Source organism: Mirounga angustirostris, unplaced genomic scaffold (assembly GCF_029215605.1).
Source record: "Mirounga angustirostris isolate CCGP_5_RB_7025 unplaced genomic scaffold, mMirAng1.0.hap1 SCAF_5, whole genome shotgun sequence".
Classification (NCBI taxonomy): domain Eukaryota; kingdom Metazoa; phylum Chordata; class Mammalia; order Carnivora; family Phocidae; genus Mirounga; species Mirounga angustirostris.
Genome location: NW_026991713.1, coordinates 129,276,980 through 129,299,971, shown reverse-complemented (window position 1 = coordinate 129,299,971; position 22,992 = coordinate 129,276,980). Strand labels below are relative to the sequence as shown.

At 42.2% G+C, this 22,992-nt stretch overlaps 1 protein-coding gene across 10 annotated transcripts in view; it reads left to right on the top strand.

The window, feature by feature from the left end:
• CELF2 (CUGBP Elav-like family member 2) overlaps positions 1-22,992 on the top strand; it is a 521,311-nt gene that overhangs the window by 329,575 nt on the left and 168,744 nt on the right. Inside the window, exon 1 of one of the 10 annotated variants that reach the window (XM_045874445.3) lies at positions 1,643-2,507. The exons of the other annotated variants lie outside the window; for them this stretch is intronic. The gene's annotated coding sequence lies outside the window, so the exon portion shown is untranslated. Of the gene's footprint in view, positions 1-1,642; positions 2,508-22,992 lie in introns of those variants that run through there. 10 annotated transcript variants of the gene reach the window in all.

The following is a 22,992-nucleotide window of genomic DNA, read 5'->3' as shown; positions in this document are numbered from 1 at the left end:
AACAAAGGGGAAATAATATACAATAGGCTAATCCAAGATACATTTATATCACCTTATTTAATCCAGTAAGTATCCAAATTGGATATGATACTCATTAGAGCAGTCTCTGCTTTGTAGAGGAAATTGGAATCACCAAAGGTCCAAGTAAGTTCTGTGCTGCACCCTGTCCCCCATCCCGGAGCATTGGTACTTTTTGCCTGACTTCCCTTACCCAGCCTCTTCCTTGGAAAAGACACAGCTGCCTCACAGAGGAGGAGTCATTCCTTAGGACTAAACCTACAAAGAACTTTGAAAGCTTTCAAGATGCCCCTGCCCCAAGTTAGCAAGCACTAAGCAGAGAGTGAAAAAAGTAATACTCGTGTAGCAAAGTTTGTCATGCTTTCACAGTTGGCTTTCCTCTGTCACACATAGGTTCCCGTGGTTTCTTTTTGTTGTTTGTTTGTTTTGGGTTTTTTTGGTTAGAATTTTATGTGATTGGCTATGTTCTGTCCAGCTTGGAGTTATGGGCATAATGATATTTGTTTTACTAAGGATGTCATCACACTCCCTTAAGGAGACGAATACTGCTCCCCTCCCCATCTCCTGCCAGAGTGAAGGACATGTTGCAGTAAAGCCAAACATTCCAGCCTGAAGAAACTTTGTTCCCCTGCAAGAACTTGTGCCTGTCCTACTTCCCTGTGAGTCTACAGTTACTCTTCAGAGAGCTGTGTTCACATCCCATGGTTCAGCTTATTCATCGTACAGAGGTGTGGTGGATTTGCTCTTGGGGACTCTGAAAGAGCCGGTCGCAAAGTTTTCCCCAAGAAGATGCTTCCCCTTGGAAATTTGAGAGAGCCACAAGGAAGGCTTTAAATAGAACTCACTCTTACCTCATCGGAGGCGTGGGACTTGGGTTTGGTCAGGCATCCCTGTTGGGGTCTCCCAAGGCATGATGGACTTTTCCTTTCTGCACTCCTTTTTCTTGTGGTTAGCTAGGGGGAAGCCGGTCCTCCATGCTAGGCACGTTCCGTGAAGGCAGGGACTGTGTGGCTCCACTTTACCACCGTCCCTGCACCTTGAGGAGAGTGCCTGCTGCGCCACAGACCTTTGGTATGAAAGCTTGTTTGTAAGCTTTAGTGCTTCCGTGGGTAGCAGGACCCGACAAGTAGGGCAAGTGGAGAGAATCGGGAATACGTGGGTACCTTGCCATTGCCTGCACCTTCCACGGTGCACAGAGGATGGCTCCTGTTTGGAAGAGATGAGGCAGAACTGGAAAACTGAAGGGACAGGTGTCTGTAAATTTGGATTGAAACGCTTTCCTTTTAAAAAGTTGAAACCACTCTGGCCACTGGCTTGAGAGGATAAAACCCAAATCACAGTGCCCAGCATCAGGACTGTTGGAGATCTGAGGTTCTCATGTGATCCTCCAATGCAATTTCTTAGAACTCCCCAGAGTTCTAAAAGAGTAGGTGTTCATATTGACTGATGCTTTGAGGATAAGTGACGCCGAGAGGAAGACTGGGTCCCTGGTCCTGCCTCTCAAGCACGGTTCCTCCCAAGAAGTCACGTGACCTACACCACCCCGTTCGGGTACAGTGTCTTGTGATATTTTATGCCCCATCTTAGCTTAAAATACTGCCTAATTTTTCCCCCACAGTGCCATCAATATCTCGGTGCTTCTTTTAAAATAATTCATATGCAGTTTCTATATTAACCTGCGCACCTCTTTTTAGCAGTTTCTCCCTTCCCTGACTTGTCTTTTTGTGTGTATGTGTGCATGACATAGGGGTGGTGAGGAGCCTGGACCAAGTACATGGCTTGTACATTATGTTTCTTTCGGTCTGTCCAAAAAAAATGAGCTTTGTCGATGGAAAATGCATTTCTCCCAACTTGTCTCCACTCTAGTTCATGACTTAGCAAGCAGATTTTCTGAGAATGAAAATAATTGTACCAATGGCCATGATATACACTACTGGGAAGTCTCTTGCCTTTCTAAGAAATATTCTAAATATCCAGAGTCCTTTTTTTCTTCTTTCTCAAAAGATAACAAACTGAGGTCCCAGGGCAAGCGGTGCTGTCAGCTGCTGTGCCTTTGTCATGTTTCTCGTCGGTCTTGCCTTTATAAAATTGGCCAAAACTGCTCCCCTGCATTGTGGCCAAATAGATGGGCTGCCCTGACCAAGGAAGGACCTTTTGCGGAGTCCTGGCAGCAGATGGATAAGCTTTGTGCTTGTGTGAGGTCTGTAAATACCAGTGTCCCTGGGGGCATTGGTGCAGAGTCTAGGATCTCTCCCCAGACCCCCAGGAGCAGACTCTCTGGGGTGAAGCCTGTGATCTTGGACTTCTGAGCTTCTCGGTGATTCTCAGCTCTTTGAGAGTAGTTGCATCCATTGAGTAAATATTTATCATGGTCTCTAACGTACCAGGTGCTTCACTAGATGCTGGGAAGAGAGAAATGCACAGAAGCAGATGTGGAGCCTGAATGTGCTGTTCTACACGTGTTTAGAAATGTGACTCGGCTTTGGATGGTAAGGCTCGGGCAGATGCCTGAAAACCGGGAGCTGACATTTTCAACCAATCAGCCAGTTCACCAGTGTTCATTCTGTCCCTAAGAGAAAGGCCCTGTGCTACACACTTGAGCTGATAGCATAACATTGTTCCTAGGCTCTAAGAATTTTGCAGTCTGGTTGCGAAAATGGCATGTATGAAAGTTAATAGTCAAATAATTCAGGACTGTAACAAAGAAACCACAGTCTAGTACATGGTTAATTGCGGAGTGGTGCTAACGGTAATTAGCAGTATTCTGGGTGTTACTCTTTACTCCTCCTTCCATCTGGATTTTTCCCCATGCTGAGTCCATCCTACTTCATGAATTAAAAAAAATAATGTTTAGTATTAAATAGCACTTAAAATATCCCCTATTACACTGTAGAATATTTGGAATTTTTGAAACAAAGGCCACTTCTGCTTCAGGGCGCATATCATTCTGCTGCTTTGCTGTTAGCCAGTCATAAAGTAAGGGTTAATTACCTAATTATGTAGGGGTATATTCAGATAAAATTAGTATTTTTGTTCTCAAAATGCTACCTAGTTTGAATGAATGTGTGTGTGTGTTGCACATGTACACACATATTATACAGACATACATAAGAAAAATCCAAGGAGAAGGAAGGCACACTTGGAAAGCGCATGATTCCAGAATACATTAATTCAAATAAAAGTTATGATAGAGGAAACTTTTTTTTTGATCATTTGAGATACTAGAGATTGCTACGGGCTCACATTGCTGAGGACACTGGGATATCCTCTCTGGGGAATTTTAAAGAAGTCAATAGATTAGAGTGAGTTAGAAATGTCCTATGTGAATTCTTAATCGCAGGAAACAAACTGAGTGTTGTTGGAGTGGGGGGTGGGGTGGGAGGGATTGGGTGACTGGGTGATAGACACTGGGGAGGGTGTGTGCTCTGGTAAGCGCTGTGAATTGTGCAAGACTGTTGAATCTCAGATCTGTACCTCTGAAACAAATAATGCAATATATGTTAAGAAAAAAAGAAGAAGAAGAAGGGGGAAATCGGAGGGGTGGACGAACCATGAGAGACGATGGACTCTGAAAAACAAACTGAGGGTTCTAGAGGGGAGGGGGGTGGGAGGATGGGTTAGCCTGGTGGTGGGTATAGAGGAGGGCACATTCTGCATGGAGCACTGGGTGTTATGCACAAACAACGAATCATGGAACACTTCATCTAAAACTAATGATGTAATGTATGGGGATTAACATAAGAATAAAAAAAAAAAAAAGAAAAAAGAAATGTCCTGTGTGATATTCCTCAGATCTCCTGGGATTGCCCTTCGGGGATTTAAGGACTCTGAATGGAAGGTATATTCTTCAGTAGTTGGATGCTTGTAAATCCCAGAGGTTAGAGGCCATATCCATACAGGGCTGTGCATGAGTACAGTGCTAGGCTTAGTCTTTGGGGTCAGACAGTTCTGTGTTCATGTTATGACTCCCTCACTGGACTCTGTGGCTGTGGGACTTAATTCTTAGACTCGTTTTTCTCATGTATAAAATGGCCTCAATAATAGTACTTACCTAATAGGGATAGAGAATATATTAAATAACTTAATAGCTGTTAAATGCTTACCCAAAGACCTGGCATAAAATAAGCTCTCAGTAGTAGCTCTGATTATCATCATCATTATTTATTGTTACTTAGAAGAAGCCAGTATATATATATTTTTTATATGCCCTTCCCAAAAAAGTAAGGCAAATTAGGTTCTACAAAATAACTTATCGACCTTTTCCCACAACCATTTCTACACGCACTTCAACAGACAGGTAAACTTTTCTTAATAGAATTACCCATATTCTTTCATTGATCTATAATCTTGGAAGCTTCAAATGTGTTTCTTTATAATATATACCTGAAGGATGATAGGAATTTACAAATGCATTATTTACTGGTGGATCTACCAACCAGTAAACGCTCAATTTAGGATGGTAACAATGATCTGAACAAAGTTAGCACTTTGTGAAGCTATACTGTAGCAAAATATGGCAATCCCCATAAAAGAGGCATTTAAATATTGACAGTAATAATTATAGGATTTTTACTTCCCACCAGCTGTTGTTTCTTGGAGCTGTGTACCTATTAAATATTAGAATTATTTTAAAGGTTTTATTTATCTATTTGAGAGAGAGAGAGAGCACAAACTGAGAAGAGAGGCAGAAGGAGAGGGAGAAGCACACTCCCCACGGAGCAGGGAGCCCAATGCAGGACTTGATCCCAGGACTGCAGGATCATGATCTGAGCCGAAGGCAGATGCTTAACCGACTGAGCCACCTAGGTGCCCCTAGAGTGTTTCTTAAAAAAAAAAAAAAAATGAACAGAGATACAAAATAGAATTACCTTTGCCCTGAGGCTAAGGCCAAAGTCCCCAGAGGGGGCCGGGCCATGCTGGAGAACACCTGCTCTGTGCCCCACCCGCAGCTCTCAACCACCCAGACCCAGCTTCCAGCTGAAGCACAGCAAACTTGTGAGCATCCAGCGCTGTCCAAAGCAACATAACTCTTACGTGCTTCTCCCATGTCTTTTCCTTTAGAGACTTGATTTTATTCCTTCTGCAGACACATTCCAAGGGCATCGAACACGCAGGATGGTGCCGCGTGCCATGGCGGTTACCAAAATGAAGCCGGCCCTCCAAGACTTTATAATCTAACCGAAGACATTAGCCTGAATATATGCTGCCAAATTTCTCTTGTAAAAGGATTGGGGCAGGTATCACGAACTGCTTTTGCTGAACAGATGTCAAACCCTGTTCTCTTTTAGGGAGTGGGGATGGTGAAGTGCATGGCATGCGTTCAGGAGGAAACCATCTCTTACTCAAGAGCCACGTTCTCCCTCCTAAGCAGTGTATAATGATTTCAGATGAACCTTGGTGGTTGGAAAAGGCCGTAAATTATCAAGCGTAAGGGAAAGTCCGTGCTTATCGTGTAAATTGAGCCTCGAACGTACTGAAGGAATTCCGTGCAGTCGTATGTGACTGAACTGATGGGAAGTTAATATGTAATTACTGTTTTTTACAGTATGGTTGGAGTGATTACATCCTATTTATTCTATTTTCCTTTGGAAGTACAGTATAAGGTAATTATAATTAATAACTCTAAAGATAGGCTCAATTACTTAAGTCATGAAAATGAATTACCATCATCACATTGAGAATTTCACAACCGCCCCATATAGAGAGTATCTACAGAAACAATAATGCTTCTGAGAATATTACTTGTAAAGAAACCGAGATGAGCAAATGCTCCGTTTATATTGAAATCAGTATGATTTCAAACAATGGGAAAAAATTACCAGGATTTTGTAGCTTGCCAGTACCTTTAAATCCTTTTATACATTTTAGGAGTCTTTTGTACTTCAGTTGTAACTGTAAATTTTTGAATTATAAAAATTACATTTCAGGAAAGCTTATCTTTACAAAACACAGTTTAAAAAATAGTTCTAAAAGAATGAGAAAAGAAATCCTGTTAAAATTCAGGATTATTTTTGAACCACTGATCTACTTTTTGAGGAATATTTTTAAATAACTAAAAAACCTTACATGAATATTAATGGCATTATGTGCTAAAAGGGGCCATATTACTGTTTCCTTATAAATATTTCAGTTACTTTTTGGGATGAAACTTTCATGGAGATTATGTAATTTTTATGTAAAAGCGAGACCTACAGGGGGAAAGTTACTATCAACAATTTTTGTGAGTTATTTCAGGGCAATTAATGTATACGTTTTTCCGTTATTATTCTGGTCCCTCCTTTAGGGGCCATGACTGTCAGGGAGCTAAGAGGAATCCTCTTGAGTCTTCTAGGTTATAAAACCTATCAAATCTTCTCTGCTTTCCTCTTCTCTCTTCCCCCTGCCCCCACATCTGGTTACTTGCCTTATCCTGTAAATCCTAGTTCTCCAAATTCCTATTCTTTCCCCTCCCCCCGCCTCTTTCCATTCCCAGCACCCTAAATTAGGCCTCCTCATTCAATTATGTTTTATTCAGCACTCTCTCAAGTCATAGAGACCAGACTCTCAATAAATCCCTCCACGCTGCCTTTCCTTCTTAGTCCCCTTTTCCTCACCACCGCTGTTACGCCTCTAGACTAAGCCATCTTCAATTTCTCATCTGCATTCTTTTCTAGGAGTTTAAGCCAGAAACAGTTTCTTGGGATTTCACTTAAAGTCAAAGTAAAAATGCCCACTTCCAGTTTTTATGGGAGGGTGAGCTCAGCATTCTGTCTTAGAAAAGTCTCCCTGCTTAATCAGTTAATCAGAAATACTGAACAGTAATTAAACTTGCCTTAAAAGAAATCTGGTTGGTAGTTTTTTATGCTTTCCCATTTCTGGGTACCCAAAAGAACAGGAATTGTATTTTAGACTTCATCCCTTGATGTATATATAAGTGGCCCATTTTGTCTATCTAGCATGCTTTTCTGTAAAATACTGTGGACGTAGAATCATCTCCATTCTGCCTTGGTCTACCTTTTAGCCTCAGGCAACTCTCTTCTTCAGTGGTTGTGTTTGCTTTGACAAGACTCATTTCATTTTATAAGAACATGTTTTTTTTTTTTCCTTCAAATCTTTATTTAAACTCTAGTTAGTTAACATACAGTGCAATATTGGTTTCAGGAGTAGAATTCAGTGATTCAACAAAACAAGTGCCCTCCTTAACACCCACTCACTTAACCCACCCCCCACCCCTCCCTCCATCAACCCTCAGTTTGTTCTCTAAGAGTCTCTATAGTTTGTTTCCCTCTCTCTCTTTTTTTACGCCTCTCCCATATGTTCATCTGTATTTTCTTAAATTCTACATATGAGTGAAATCATACGGTATTTGTCTTTCTCTGACTTATTTTGCTTCGCATAATACACTCTAGCTCCATCTATGTCGTGGTGAATGGCAAGATTGCATTCTTTCTGATGGCTAAGTAATATTCCATTGTGTATATGTACCACATCTTATAAGAACATATTTTTAATCACGAAAAAAAAATTTGATATGTTGAAGAGTTGTACAAAATACTGAATTCTGCTTAACACATAAATTTAGCTCTTTCAGATATAATGTCTTCATATTTGTTATAATTTTCTGAAATAATGCCCATCCCTCAGTTGCATTAAAAGTAGAGTTGCTGACTTAATTTTTTTTAAATTCATCCATAGAGTCATTCATTCAGTATAAATTTTAACCACTCACCCTGTGCCAGGCACTGTGCTGAGCTCTGGGAGTGAATATTTGAAGGTATGCCCCCTTTGTCAGGAAGCCTGCCCCCTAAGTCATGTATCTGGTACTGTGGTACTCTGACGTATTCTGGAGTCAGGGACTGGAGTGAGAGAGAAGATTTCCTTAAAGAGTGTTTCAAGGTCAAAATAAGATTCGGCCAATGGAATGGAGCTGAGGCAGCCCCACATGGTAGGACGGGGGAAGAGGGAGTTCCTTCCATTGGAAACCAGCAGGTCTGGAACAGACTTTGAGGGGCATGCACAGGGGTAAAAGAGAGGCTGTGGAATCAGCCCCAGACCAGCTCCTAAAAAATTTTGATCATTCTGAAGAGTTTGAAGATTATCTAAGGGAGCTGGAGCAACAGAGACAGGTTTGCATTGTCAAAAGCCTCCTCTGGGAGCCAAGTGGAAAATGAGTTAGTGTGGTGTAGACCAGGCATTCCTGGAGCACTGGTGAGACAAAAGCAACAGGCCTTGGTTCCTCAGGCCCTTTGCCACTGACTTTGAAGTGCAAAATAATGAATCATTGCATATTTATTTAATTCCTGATGCATTTACTTAGATCCTGAGGTGCCTTGATAGATGAAGTTAAAAATCCCAAGGACTGGGGCGCCTGGGTGGCTCAGTCATTAAGCGTCTGCCTTCGGCTCAGGTCATGATCCCAGGATCCTGGGATCAAGCCCCGCATCGGGCTCCCTGCTCAGTGGGGAGCCTGCTTCTCCCTCTCCCACTCCCCCTGCCTGTGTTCCCTCTCTCGCTGTGTCTCTCTCTGTCAAATAAATAAATAAAATCTTTAAAAAAAAAAAAAAATCCCAAGGACTGTTTAGACCTGGTTCCTGCCCTCAAGACACTGAGAGTCTAGGTGGGAAGAAAGATCAAAACAGAGGATGTAGTAGACAGTTTGTCCTTAAACAATATGCAGGTTTGGGGCACCAGCCCTCATGCAGTCAGAAATCCGCATATAACTTTTGACTTCCCCCAGAATGTAACTACAAATAGCCTTCTACTGATGACGGGAAACCTCACCAATAACATAGAGTTGATTAACACATACTTTGTATGTTCTATTATTTTCTGTATTCTTACAATAAAGTAAGCTAAAGAAAAGAAAATGTTACCAAGAAAAATCCCAAGGAAGAGGAAATACATCGACAGTATTGTATTTGGGGGGGAAATGTGTGTATAAGTGGACCTGCACAGTTCAAACCCATATTGTTCAAGGGTCAACTGTATAATATTGTCTTAGTCTGTGGAGTACTTTCACATGCAACATCTTTTTTTGATCCTTAAAGCAACTATGATGTTTCACATTATTACAGGCAACATTTTATTAATGAAAGACTGTACCCCAGATGTATTTTCATGTTCCACAGCCCTGTTTGTGAGCACTGGTGTTGCAACCCCAACCAAGGTCTTTGGACTCCGAGGTGTGAGATCTTGCACTATACCACACAGTCCCATGTGTTAAATAATATAATAATGAGGTAAACATATAAGGTGGAAATATACAAGATTACATAAAATGTGATTACTCATCAGATCGCTTATATAGACAAGAACTGTATGGTTGGTTTGGAGAAGAATTAATCACTCTCTGTATCTTGAATGGTAATTTGCTTCTTGATGGAGTAGGAAGCTAATTCTAGGGTACAGAAATGGAATGAAGAAATGTGCAGAGGCAGACAACAGGATATAAAAGCTTGTGGCCGAGGGTTCTGGTAGGGGAAATAGGGAAAGAACTGGAATTGCCATTCGGATCCAAGGGTGAATAATTTGAATGTCAAGATTAAAAGTATGTATAGGCGATCCTGAAGAGAGCGGTGATGACAAGGGCTTAGAAGTCCAGGCTCAGAAATAAAGAACTCAGTGATCATGTGTAGCATAAGCGGGTGGGAGAGATTTAAGGTCAGGTCAGTTAGAAATGGGTTACAGGGAAGCCAGGGTATGCCCTCCTCCCAAGGAGAACGTCCTCCCCTGCTGCCTCCTTCACCTCTTCCTGTTCTCTTTGGAATGCCTCCACCTGTCACTCTTGAACTCCACATCACGTAGATATTTGAGATGCCAAAGGGGTCCTCGGCCCACCAATTCCTGAGGGGCTTCTTTCTGTTACTTTCTTTTGATCCTGACATGCAGCTCAATCAAGTATTTTGCTCATGTTGAATAATCATGACTCCTCTATATTTGAAAATCTTCACCCTCTTGAAATGCTAGAGACTTTCAGAAACCCACGTGCACCTCTTACCAGGTCCTGGGGACTCTACCAGCACAGCTTGAGATTTCAGTGCTTGGTTTCCCATTCCCTTGACGCCATGTTTTGGCCTGGCTTGCTTCCCCTCACACCCCACATTTCTTGCTGTACTCTCTACCTACCCTTGTCGGCATTTAGGATGTCTGTGTTTGGAGCGGTTTTCACCCCAGGTGGTTTAGTTGGAAGTTTTCTAACATGCATGTCATTCTGTCCCCTCCTCATCCCACTTTTCTAATCTCTTGAGTACCTCACGTCGGTGACCTCCGCCCCACACACAGCCTAGCGTGCCCTGTGATAGGTCATGCAGTTTATCCCCTGGGTCGAAATCCTTACCAAGGCATCCGTCTTTCCCAGACCCTGTGTCAACCTTTCCAGTGCTCTTCAGAGCATCTCTTCACATGTATTGTCATCTTTTATTAAAATACATTTCTCTTCAAAAGCTACCCCTGACTTTTTTTTTTTAATGTTATTTTTAGAGCAGTGAAAAACATCTTTACCTTATTCCTCAAAGAAAGAGGGAACTGTTAAATAAAATGCACAGACTTGCAGGTGACCTCTCTCTCTCTCAGTAACCTGTTCACAGCACTACCAGATATCCCTGGCATCACGGCCCGGACCGCGAGCTCCTTAATGTTTGGCCACATGGCACATTTCCCTTTCATCTGCAGGTACATGCACTGGGCCCTCCGTTGGTGTGTTTCATATGGACATTATCTAGTGAAAATGTCACATGTCATAATGTTGGAACAAAGTTTCACTGTAATTGCCTCTGGAAGACATTCTACCTTGACAACTCAGTATCTTGCTAATTTATGGCAAGGTCAGAAGAGCAACAGGCTTGTGGGGAAGAGGAGAAGAAAATATGCCACTCATCTTCACCATGATTTGTGTAGTTGGGCGAGTAGGCAAAATACATAGATTGTAATTTGATGTTGTATTAACAGATTGAGCTGTGGGAGGTAAAGTCACGAGGAATGTCATCCGCCCAGGACCAAACACAGTGCTCCATGCAAAATCGTTCATATTTGGCTCCATAAAATGGGCATAGTGTGTGGTTTCCAGTAGAATTATAGGGCTTATTTTACTTTGTTCTCCAGATTCCTTTGTTAGCTTGATGTTGAGAAAGCAGATGACACGATGGTAAGGGAAAAAAGAAACTTCAAGAACAAACTTACAGAAACCTAGACTTTTTTTTTTAAGAGACTTCTCCCCCCTCCTCCCCAGAGAAGGCCTCCCATGGGATGTGTTAATTGGGGGCCAGGAGTTGAAAACACTGTGCACTGAGGTTCCCTTGTTTATTTCTGTGTTTCTAAGCAAGGCAGCTTAATAGAATTGGAATATGACTAAAGCCAGCCACTTAGTGTAACTGTCTGCATCCCTATAATGCAATAGCCAAAGGTAATCTGCTTGTTAGGCACTTTCCTTTATGATCCTAGCAAGTCCCACATTCTGGAAGCAAATGTTGTATTTACCATAATCCACGAAAGGAAAAAGCCAGGGCTAAAAATACAAAACAGAACAAATGTAAAACATTGCTGCCACTCCAGTCTTGTAATTGGTCTACAAATGAGTCTCAGGCATCTGTGTGGCAGAGATACTTTTATGTATCACTGGAAAAGCTGGCTGCTCTTCAGATGGGCTTCCAGGGGCATCGGGATTCATAAGCGGCTCTGAGATGCATTTTTGTCCTGACCAAGCAAATAATAGCAGGTTGTATGTGGGGCTCCCACGTTCGGAAACACGATTGCCTGGTGAGTGATTACACTTAATATGAGAATCAGGTAAGATTGTTCACACAGAACCGTTGGGTGGGGTGGAGATTTTCAAGGGCGGGATTGCTCTGGGAAATCTATATTCTCAAATCAGACGCTCAGGAAGGGTGACGATGTTGAGGGACGAAGCACGGAGAGGAAGTGAGCTGCCGGGTAGGTGCATGGTGACTGTGGGGAGAGAGCAGGGGTGCGGAGAGAGAGGGGGCTGTGAACCCCCTTCAGCCCCAGGGTGGCACAGCCACATGGAAACCCAGCAGCATCCAGAGGATCCAGCCAGGCCCCTCTCGTATAGACGAAGGGCCTTCATTCTTCTTCCTTAAACATCATTTTCAATACTGGCTAAGCTTCATGTTAGCATCTTGGATGCTTGGGATGGTGTTAGGCCACGTGGCTTTCATTTAAAATGTGGCTTTTGTGGGACGCCTGGGTGGCTCAGTCGGTTAAGCGTCTGCCTTCGGCTCAGGTCATGATCCCAGGGTCCTGGGATCGAGTCCCACATCGGGCTCCCGGCTCAGCGGGGAGCCTGCTTCTCCCTCTGACCCTCTCCCCTCTCATGCTGTTTCTCTCTCGCTCGCTCTCTAAAAAATAAATAAAATCTTAAAAAAAAAAAAAATAAATAAAATAAAATAAAATAAAATAAAATGTGGCTTTTGTATACTGCTGTTTACCCTGCATGAGAAACAGTTATTCCTTACTCGTGTATGCATTTTTTCCATATTCATGTATTACTTGACTAAAAAAAATCAAAGAATGTTGTAAGAGCACCCATACTCTTTCCAAGTGCTGTTAGCACAGAGAGAGAGGTCCTTGCAAACTCATTGTCTAGTGGAAGATTTTGGGACTCTGAGTAACTAGCCCAGGGTTAGGGAGCAAGAATGCTACAGAGCTGGGATTTCAACTAGGGTCTGGCTAACATCAACACCCTCCCTATTTTCCAATCATCACACTTCTAGAAACAGTTTGTAGTACTCAATAAATACTGAATGAATGAGTGATTCAAATAATGGTATCTTTTTAGTATTTTACATGCAATCATATGAATTTTTCCAGAAGGGCTCAACATGTAATTGACCCCAAGCTTTTCACTAGGATATCTTTTTTCTAACATAACAAATATATCTCTACACAACAAATATATCTCTACATATATTGTAAAAAAAAATAATAAAAGGGATAAAATAATGAATAAACATTGCTGTGTTTCAGATCTTGATAATCAGACTTATTTGAATTTTCTTTTTTTCTAGCTTTACTGACATATCCTTGGCTTATAACATTGTGTAAGTTTAAGGTGTAAAAGGTGATGATTTAAGCAATCAAACTTTCCTAATAAAGGGAGGAATCATTTTTGTTACAATGCAGACCAGAAACTGTTTTCCCCTTTCACTTTATTGTTATTATCCCTTGTGTGGCCTGTGTGTCTGCTATTCATCCTCAGCTGGCTAAGGAAAATTACACGCAAAGTGGATTGGAGTATATCGTTGGGTCACTGGTCAGGATTCTTTGTTTCTGAATCCAGAGGCACCTTGGCTCTCCGTGTCATTAGATTGCTCTTCTTCCATTTACAACCCACAGCCATGTCCCTAAGTGTGTTTAGCTGTGCAGTTTTATCTTTGCCTGATCTCCCTCATGTCTCCTAGGTGAAAAAATAAGGCAGTGCCAGCAGTCAGCCCAAGGCCATAGCACGTGAAAACCGAACTAGATCAGAATGGATGTTATTTAAAAGAAAAGGTTGGAGCCAAAATGGTAAATACGGTTTTACAAACTTTGACTCAGATTGAATGGTGCCTTAATAAAAGTTACAAGGAGTCCTTAGAATTTTAGATCAGGACCTGAGGAGACAGATTATTTATCTGATCTATCCATCCATCCACCCACCCATCCCTTGTATGCATCAGGCTCTCTGCTTAGACACACAGATACTTTAGGGTGATGACCACAGAAATGAATAAGAAGTGATGGATTGAAGAGAAATTACTACCTGAGATTTTCAGGGTTTTGTTTTTGCAAAGGATGATGCCTTGGGGAGAGGAACTTCAACTTTTTATTAGTGTCTGCCTTGTCCCGTCAGTGAGAAATCTCCATGCCTGGGGCAGTGGTATGGGCAGAACTTGACGACTGGCCAAGTCAGAAAGTCTGCACTTGGGTTGGTTTCTGGATGTTCAAAGAATTCTTGCTTGAACACAGTTAGCTTCAGAGGTAGAAGTAATTAAAAACCAATGCTACTTCCCTCCCTTTTTGTTTCCTTTAATATGATGAGCCCCAAGAGCTTCTGTAGTCATTAAAAAATAAAATGCTTGTGCAAAGCTTGTCCCCATAAGCCTTTTTGAGCGTGGCCCCCATGCATACAAACCAGGATGTCTTTGTTAAGTAGGGTAAGCCTGTTAAAATGATTGAGCTCGGTGTTTCATAATCACGTGGCAATGGATGTGAGGCAAGTGGATTTCTCTTGCATTGGATGTGGACTGTAAGTTATAGGAGTATATGCAATCACTGTTGGCTGCTTTTATAGAGAGGAAATTGCTCTGATCATAATTATCTCCATGGCGTAGACTGGAGATTGCAAGCTCCTGTGTCACTTGAAAATTCATTTTTATGTGTGTAAAACGGCCAAGCAAAGCCATGCCCAGGCTCCCCACGTGGTGAGATTTCCTTCCTCCCGGCAGGGGCAGTGGTCATGGTGGCAGCAAAGAAGGTTCTACCCCGTGGAGAGCCACACATCAGAATGACAGCTGCCCTGATGGTGTCAGAGCTCTATACATAGGTTAAAATAAAACTTACATTAAAGGAGTTCTAGAGGGGCGCCTGGGTGGCTCAGATGGTTAAGCGTCTGCTTTCAGCTCAGGTCATGATCCCAGGGTCCTGGGATCGAGCCCCACATCGGGCTCCTGGCTCGGCGGGGAGCCTGCTTCTCCCTCTCCCTCTGCCTCTCTCCCTGCTCATGTTCTCTCTCTCTCTCTGTATCTCTGTGTCTCAAATGAATAAATAAAAAAAAAAATTTAAAGGAGTTCTAGAGCTTAGCACCATCAGAGCTGCCCAAGAAAACCCTGCGTTCTTGTTTATTGACGTTAAGTTAAGCAGCAGTAAAAACGGAACCTGTATGGCAAGGACCTGGTTTAATAAGGGGTTCCTGTGCTTTTCCTACTGCATTCATTAGGATGCCTAGTCTTAAAACTAACACAGTGAAAGGTAGGCTAGCCATCCTAGAGTCGGTATTTTTAGCAGCAAAGAGAATCCTGCACCGTGACCCATCATGCATCATCATTCATGCTTTGCCCAAGGTGGTCCTTGCGCTCATTCACACTGTATAGAATGGATAGAATTGCTTTTGTTGACCATTTGGGATACGCAAAGTGTAAATATTGGAAGTGAATTTTGCCCGATTGCTTCTTTCTCCTGTCTTTAGCCAACAGAAATACAAGGCTGTAACTAATTGAAGCTGAGACTCAGGCAGCGGTAGAGACATACATGAATCATAATAAAAGTCAAGGGCAGTTGATACTTTGGTCGGCTGGCAAAGTGACACACCTTTTATATTTTGGGTCAGAATAACACTGTGTCCTTTCTAATTCTTGAGATGCTTGGCTTCCTAAAATGACCATCTTTATTTAGATTAAGGACCCATTTAGAGTAGTTTTAATAATGTATGGTTTCATACGTAAGTGGTTCCATAATTTATTTTACCATTATTCTCTGTCAGGGTCTTGAATGTTATTGTTAATTAAAGAGAGAAAGAAAAAAAAAAAGCAGTATCTCCCTCCAGTCAGCCAAGCAAGTTGCCATTGTTATCGATTGTTGTCTTAAAAACAAACCCAAAACAATGCTGGTAGCCTGTCAATAAGGTCCAGTTTGTGAATTAAAAATTGCCTCAGTAAATCTCATCATCCCGGATTCACAGGTGAACTGCCTCCTAGCTAGAACCCATTTATCACAAGTAACCCATTTACCAGGGGAACCTTCTACTGATTTACGCCCAATGCCTCCCTCCCACACCTAAATTATTAATGTGCATATTAAGGAGATCCCCTGCCTTCATCAGCTGATGCATTTTGACTTTCCCACACAGCCAAAGCCACAGATCTTTAGGTTTTATGTCCTCTAGGTGAAAATTCCCAAAAGAACAAATCCCTTTTGTAAATGCAATACACATGACTGTAAGTCTCACGACCAAAGGGGGTGGGATTTCCAGGAGCAGTATCTGAAGTAAACATGAGGGTTTGCTCTTTCTGAGCATAGCTTTAGGACACATCTGGCATTCCTGTTATTTCTAGATCTTTCTGTGCTTTGCACTCCTGGTCCCTGTATGCTGAGGTGGAAAGTTGCCAAGATGTCCACAGAGATCGTGATATTTTGGGTCGCTAATGAAACCTCTATGTGCAGGCCTCAAAAACACACTGATCTCAAAGCATGTGTATAGTTACAGCAGGTACATGATTATCATCTTGGATTCTCCCTCCATAGGAATGCATCCTGTCCTCGGGGATTCATGCCTTCCTTCAGGGGTACTGTCTCTAGTCAGCTGATCTCCAAAATCCCAGCGCCTTGTGCTGTTAAATATATTCATGATACTGTGGACACAGAAAACCTCACACAGTTATATTTCCCAGGGGAAATGTGGTTTCCAAAATTGTTGCCATATGACCTTGGGAGGGGAATTAAAATCATTTTCATAGTGATTTGGGTGTTGTTTTTAAAATTTCTGCATCATCCTGTCCTTGATGAGTTTTCGGGTTTCAGCCTCAGTGGTGTTTTTGTTTCATTGTTGTTTTTGGTAACATAAGACATGAATCTTTCCAGGTAGTTTTGCTTTCCCTCCATCAGTTTTCTAGAAAAACAAACGGATCATGATTTTCAAAGTAAACCTGCAGCTAAAGACAAGATCATAGGTATCCCACTGTCTGTGGCTTAAAATCGTCATGCTCTTGGCATAGTTACTGACTGAAATGCTATTTCTGTAGTGTGTCCCATTTTCAGAGAAGCATGAACCCTGTCACCCCAAGTCCCAGAGGAACTTACAATCTATTCCACGTTATCTTGGAAGGGCTTCTTCCATAGTAGTTTTTAATGACTTGAATGATTATGGTAATACCTCTTCAGTGTATGTGATTTGATTGTCCTTATACCATTGTCTATAAAAACAAACACGCAAAATTGGAAAGCTGTTTGTGATACCTTTCAAAGCAGAGGGTGGGGCTATGCTGGTCATAGTGGGCACCTGTCCCCTACTTGCTGTCCCCTAAGGCTAAGCCACCTAAATGTAGTCAAACCTCTCAACATTAAGCAACAACAAGAAGAAAACGAAACAAAAACTTAGGCAGCGATTTGTTTTCTGCTTTCACTTTTGCACTCACTGTTAAAACTCCGCCACACTTAAATTGTAATCTCCTATTTATTTCCCACGCGTATAACCTCCTCCTCTTCAAGGAGTCTATTTAGCAAATATTGTCAGTTCTGGAAAATTATGATCGTAATTTTGGTTGCCCCAGTTTAGAGCTGTCATTTTAAAATTGAAGAACTATTGTAATATGCTTTGTGATGGTGTTATTAAAGATAACTATAATTATTTCAATAATTTCAAAATATCAACAATAATCATTGTAGGTGACTTTTCAGTCTCAAGATTTGACTCTCCAAAGCCTTTCAAGATTGATGTGAAATTTTGTGAAAAGTTCTAACAGGAGCAAAAGAAAATGAGGAGTACTAGTCAAAAGAAAGCCCCTAAAAGGTTGAGGATATTTAACTGGTTGGTCAGAGGCATGCTGTGTATAATCTTTTTGTTTCCATGACCACAGATGCTGCTTCATCCAGTTTTTAGTAACATAGTATCACATTACTTGATTTACAACTGAAAAGTTTTCAGTCTATAAGCCCCATAGTTGAAGTTGACTTATTAAACTTAAACCTCATGACTTTCCCTTTGTGTTCCCCGGATTCGGATGACCCCTTTGGCCCTATTAAAGAATCCCATTGCTAATGTCTTGGAATTTATATGTGTTCTTGAGTTATTTTTCCTCCCATCCTTTTTCCCTGGGTGGGATAACAGGAAGAGAAATCGAGGAGCATTGGAGTGTGTGATGATATTATAGGCTTTTGTTGTTGTTGTTGCTGGTTTTTGGTTGGTTTTGTGTTGTTTTATTTTGCTTTGAGGTAAGGATATATTCCTTACTCTTGAGTGAGGTGGAGAAGATTTTGAACTCTGGAGTCTTCTGTCAGCTTTATTACACCTGAACCGGGACCGTAATGCATGCGCAGGGGACACTGTGTGGCGACAAGCCGTGGCGTGGGTGGGACCCCTGTCTCTGGAGAGGCAGCTTGGCCACAAGAGAGCCAGGAGATCTTTGTGTTCTATGAGCTAAGCCTTACCCTAAATGGAAGCCTGAGGCTGTTTCTTGTGGACCAAACCCTAGCTTGAGATCCCTGGGTCTTCAAAGCCTCATGGTGATTTCAGTCAGGGAGGAAAGACTGTAGGGGCGGGCTGTTAGGGAAAGTCGTATAACCTTTCTCCTAAAAACCGGAGCATTAGGATTGAACCATTCTGTTTCCACTTCCCCCTGGATCTCCATCTGTCATGCTAGATCTTGCAAAGCTGGGAGAGGCACCCACTCCTTGGAGTGGGAGGCAGCCCTGGTACATGGTACACCAGCCATATGGAGTTAGAAGAGAACATTCTAAAAAGAAAAATGCTTCATGGGGAAACAGTAACTTGTAACTTCTTCAAAAGCTGCACCACACGTTTCTGCCCTAGCACCAAAGCCCAGTGACATCCCGAACCTTGGGTTTGACCCCATCCATCTTCTTCCTGGAAAGTGGAGTGGGAGGAAAGGAGTCGAGAGTAGTAATGAGTGTGTTTCCCCAAAATTCATATGTGGGCACCTAATGCCCAGGGTGATGGTATCAAAAGGTATATGGGGCCTTTGGGAGGTGCTTAGGTCAGGAGGGTGGAACCCTCCTAATGAGGTTAGTGCTGTTAGAAAAGAGAGTTCCTTCACCCCTTTCATCATGTGAGGACACAGCAAGAAGATAGCCGTCCATGAACCAAGAAGTGGGCTCTCATCAGACACTGAATCTGCTGGTACTTGGACCCTGGACTTAAAGCCTCCAGAACTGGGAAAAGTAGATGCTTGTTGCCTCTAAGCCACCCAGCTTATGGTATTTTTGTTATAGAAATCCAGACAGAGATAGGGTGGATAGGGGAGGGTTGCAGCAGTCAGCTCATCCCAATGTAGAGTTATAGCAAAAGGAGTTGCTTTGCCCCAGAAAAAATATAGTCATGTAGTCGCTTCAAAAGGGACCAAACATTGGACAGGGGAGGGGAAAAAAAAAAATATTGTGATACTTGGTTCAAACTTGGACGTTCAGTTGCACAAGCCATTAAGCAATGAGAAACGTAAGGGCAGTGACTGTGTCTTAACTCATCAGTGAGTTCTGAAACACAGTGCCTGACACTCACTAAAGTTGTTAAATAAACGAAGGAAGAATATGGGGGAATGAAAGAACAGCAGGCCCTATGGCCAGGTCACTGAGCATTGAATTGTGAAGAAGTTCTTGTGGGCGGGTCTTTCTTTTGTCTTTGATTGGCAGAATTATCACCCTTGTCATACCTGAGGATCTTTAAGGATATTCACAAGGAGAACGTAAAAAATGTGTTCCACGTCTGAATCATCTTTTCCAAACAAAAGGAAACTTCTTTTTCCTGCACGGACTTTTCCTAAAATCTGGCCTTGCACTGTTTTCACGTTTCCACAGCATGAAACTGTGTGTGTCCAATGCATCAAGCTTACGGAAACCCACAGTTGGCAGTTTTGAGGGACCTGACAGGTCCTTCTGGGGAAAATTTCGGCGGCACACGTTTAGCAGTAGACTACTCAAAGGTGGTTTCAGATTCTGGATTCTAGCGACCCAGTGGTAGTTAGCCAACCACGAGGCTGGTTTTGGCGTTTATTTCTCAGAAGCTTGCGGTCTGCCATGGTCAGACCTCGTGAGTTGAGCTCTTCCAGAAACAAAAGAGATTAACCACCTTATAAGAAAAACATCCAGGGCGCCTGGGTGGCTCAGTCGGTTAAACGACTGCCTTCGGCTCAGGTCATGATCCTGGAGTCCCGGGATCGAGTCCCGCATCGGGCTCCCTGCTCGGCAGGGAGCCTGCTTCTCCCTCCGACCCTCCCCCCTCTCATGCTCTCTCTCTCTATCTCACTCTCTCTCTCAAATAAATAAAATCTTAAAAAAAAAATTAAAAAAAATAAGATTTTATTTATTTGGGCGCCTGGGTGGCTCAGTTGGTTGGGCGACTGCCTTCAGCTCAGGTCATGATCCTGGAGTCCCGGGATCGAGTCCCGCATCGGGCTCCCTGCTCGGCAGGGAGTCTGCTTCTCCCTCTGACCCTCCTCCCTCTCATGCTCTCTCTATCTCATTCTCTCTGTCTCAAATAAATAAAAATAAAAAAAATCTTTAAAAAAAAAAAAAAAGAAAAAGAAAAACATCCAGTACTGGGTGAAGTAAGGTGTTGCCTCATGTCAGTGAAAGCATCGTTGGGAGCCATCACTGGTGCCTAATTTTCCCACAAAACCAGCCGTTACTTTTGTTTTTTCTTGTTCAGGTTGACCCACCAAATTTAAGTCACTCCAGAGGGGTCTATCCCCTCTCCTCTTAAATATAGACAGATAGATCTTGCATTTTTAATACTCTCTTCCAGGTTTTTTCGACAGGTTATACATATGCTAATAGAAATAAGCTTATTATTTGAAACACAGAGCTGCTTGTCACCGAAGCTTCATTAACACCGTTATCACCACCTGACATTTATCTTATAATTTTCTAGAGCTGACTGTTGTGTCTCCATGGAAACCCAAATTGCAACTGAAACAAGTACGGTAATAAAGGCATCCACCGAGATTGACAGCATGCAAAGCCTGGTTACATTTGTGTCTAGTTCAGTACCCACAGCTCGAGAGGGAGAATGTGCACTTTGGGTGTTTAGAATTAACTCTGTCGCTTCACGGGGGGGCCGTACCTGGCTCTGCGTATATGGCAAGTTTACCATGACGTAATGGGTCCTGACGTTAGTCATTAGGTCGCTCATTTTTACTGGAATCATCCCAAGGCCTTGTGAATACTGGATGTGAAATTAACCATTTTCCTATATGGATCCACAAGGAAATTCTTCTCGGATGACTCTGACACGGTGAAACGTTGGTCAGGCCTTAGGATGGGTTTCTTTCTGGGAACGGGGAGCGACCACTGACTTGTACTATTTATTCCCCCTTGATATCAAGGAACCTGTGCTCTTTTAAGTTCATGACTTCACATCAATTTGGTTGATGCCTCAAAGCGAAGAGTCATGAAACTGGAGTGGGTCCAGAGTGAATTAATCTGAAATTAATTTGATTCTGAAAGACTCCATCTGGCTGTGTTTGGGAAAGGCAGTTAGACAGATACATAAACAAATGATCATCTGTATTCATTGTGCCAGATGTAGTGTCGAAAAATGAAGAAATGGCTTTAAAAAAATCAACTATGGGGAATTTTGATATAATGATATTCAGCCTCTTAGAATAACAGCTATTATAATTTAGCACATAATCCGATTTTTATTCTTATTTGTTTAGGGGGTTAGATCTGATGGTGTTTTTTTAAAGAAATAAGCAAATTAAATGTCAAAGCCTATTTTAATTGGTGGTTTAAGATGCTAAATGGAATTTATGAGATGCTGGGGGAGGGGGGCTTATAGATTTCTGAATCAAAACGTGGTATTTGGTATTGATTTCATCTTAAGACGTGATGTCGGAATTTGAAAACTAGCAAAGTAGAATGTCATTTGGACTTTGCCTTTTGACATGTAGTTTTGTAGCGTGACCAACTGGTGTGTTTGTATCATAGGGAAACATACCCAAGGAGCTGACGTGCATGGAATTCTGGAAGTCTTCCTTGAGTAATGCTACAGACTTGGCAGTGTTTTTCCATTACTTTTGCAAATTTCTTTAAGCAGACTATGGGAGAGACGAACGTTTTGGATTGCTATCTAGGAATTTAGTGCAATCTCTATAGAGCTTCTTGTTTCCTTTTCTTATGCTGGGACAGAAAGCTTCTAGAAAATTCATGACTAGTTCTTTGAATGGTATCACAGGCATCCATTATGGGCTTTTTAATCTCCAGTTTTCAAACCCCGAACATCATCTTTTGTGATGTCCTAAAGAGAAAGAACTAAGGTTTACTTCTTGATCAGTGAACAAACATAATTTACTTTAGGAAAACAAAATCCCCCAAAGGGAGCAACTCCTCTCTCCCCAGATTCCCACCCAACTCCCTCACTTGTCCCAGCCAAATGCAACAAGAGCTGGTAAAACAAGCTGGTAAAAATAGAACAGGCAACTTGGGAAAATTAACCCCCCAAAAGCTGAAGTGTCCTGGCAAAATCAGCCGCTGCATTTAACGACAGCAAATTAGTACCCAGATCTTGAATTTTGAGGCACATCATGTGTTAGGATGAGAGAGTAAAGTCTCAGATTCCTGAGGTCCCTGCAGGATGAGTCAGCCTTGTTAGTTAAGTTTGCACTCGAGTTGAAAGTGTATCCTTTAAGGCGCAAGTTCCTTATTGTCTCATTTTGAAGGAATCCTTCTTAACGATGAATTATATATTTCCCTGCCTTCTTACCCGGAGTTATTGAGCATAATGTGGCCCTTTCAGTGAGACAAAATTGCCATTATACAAGTTAATTATTCCGCTGTGAAGCTGTCCTTGGGAACCCGTGGAGAACAGAGGTCAGCCCCAGCTCGGAGTGGGCTTTCCACAGCTGCGCCCCCTCGAAATCAGCCAGCGACATCACTCTCTGGGCCACCGATTGCAAACCCTCTCCTTTGCTACCTGCAGTCTCCTGTGGGTCTGAAAGGCAGATGATCAAGGCTGCGAAAAACCAACATAAAGCATAAGAATCTTTGAGGAATGGATCAAGAAGCTCCCCAAAGAATTGAAAGGGCATAAACATCAGGGCGGGAACTTGGTGACACACGTTTTGACTGCTCGGAGGTCCTTTTTTTTCCTGAATTCTCTTGCTGGCATTCCACAAATGCGGGAGTTTGAAGGCACTACCCCCAAAAAAGAAATACATCTGAACCTAACAAATTGTTAGTCTACAGAAATACGTATCTTCTCCCACAAATGGATGCCGTTCTGTGATCTGAACGGTCATTAATATGACGTAATTAGTTCCTAGATATACTGTC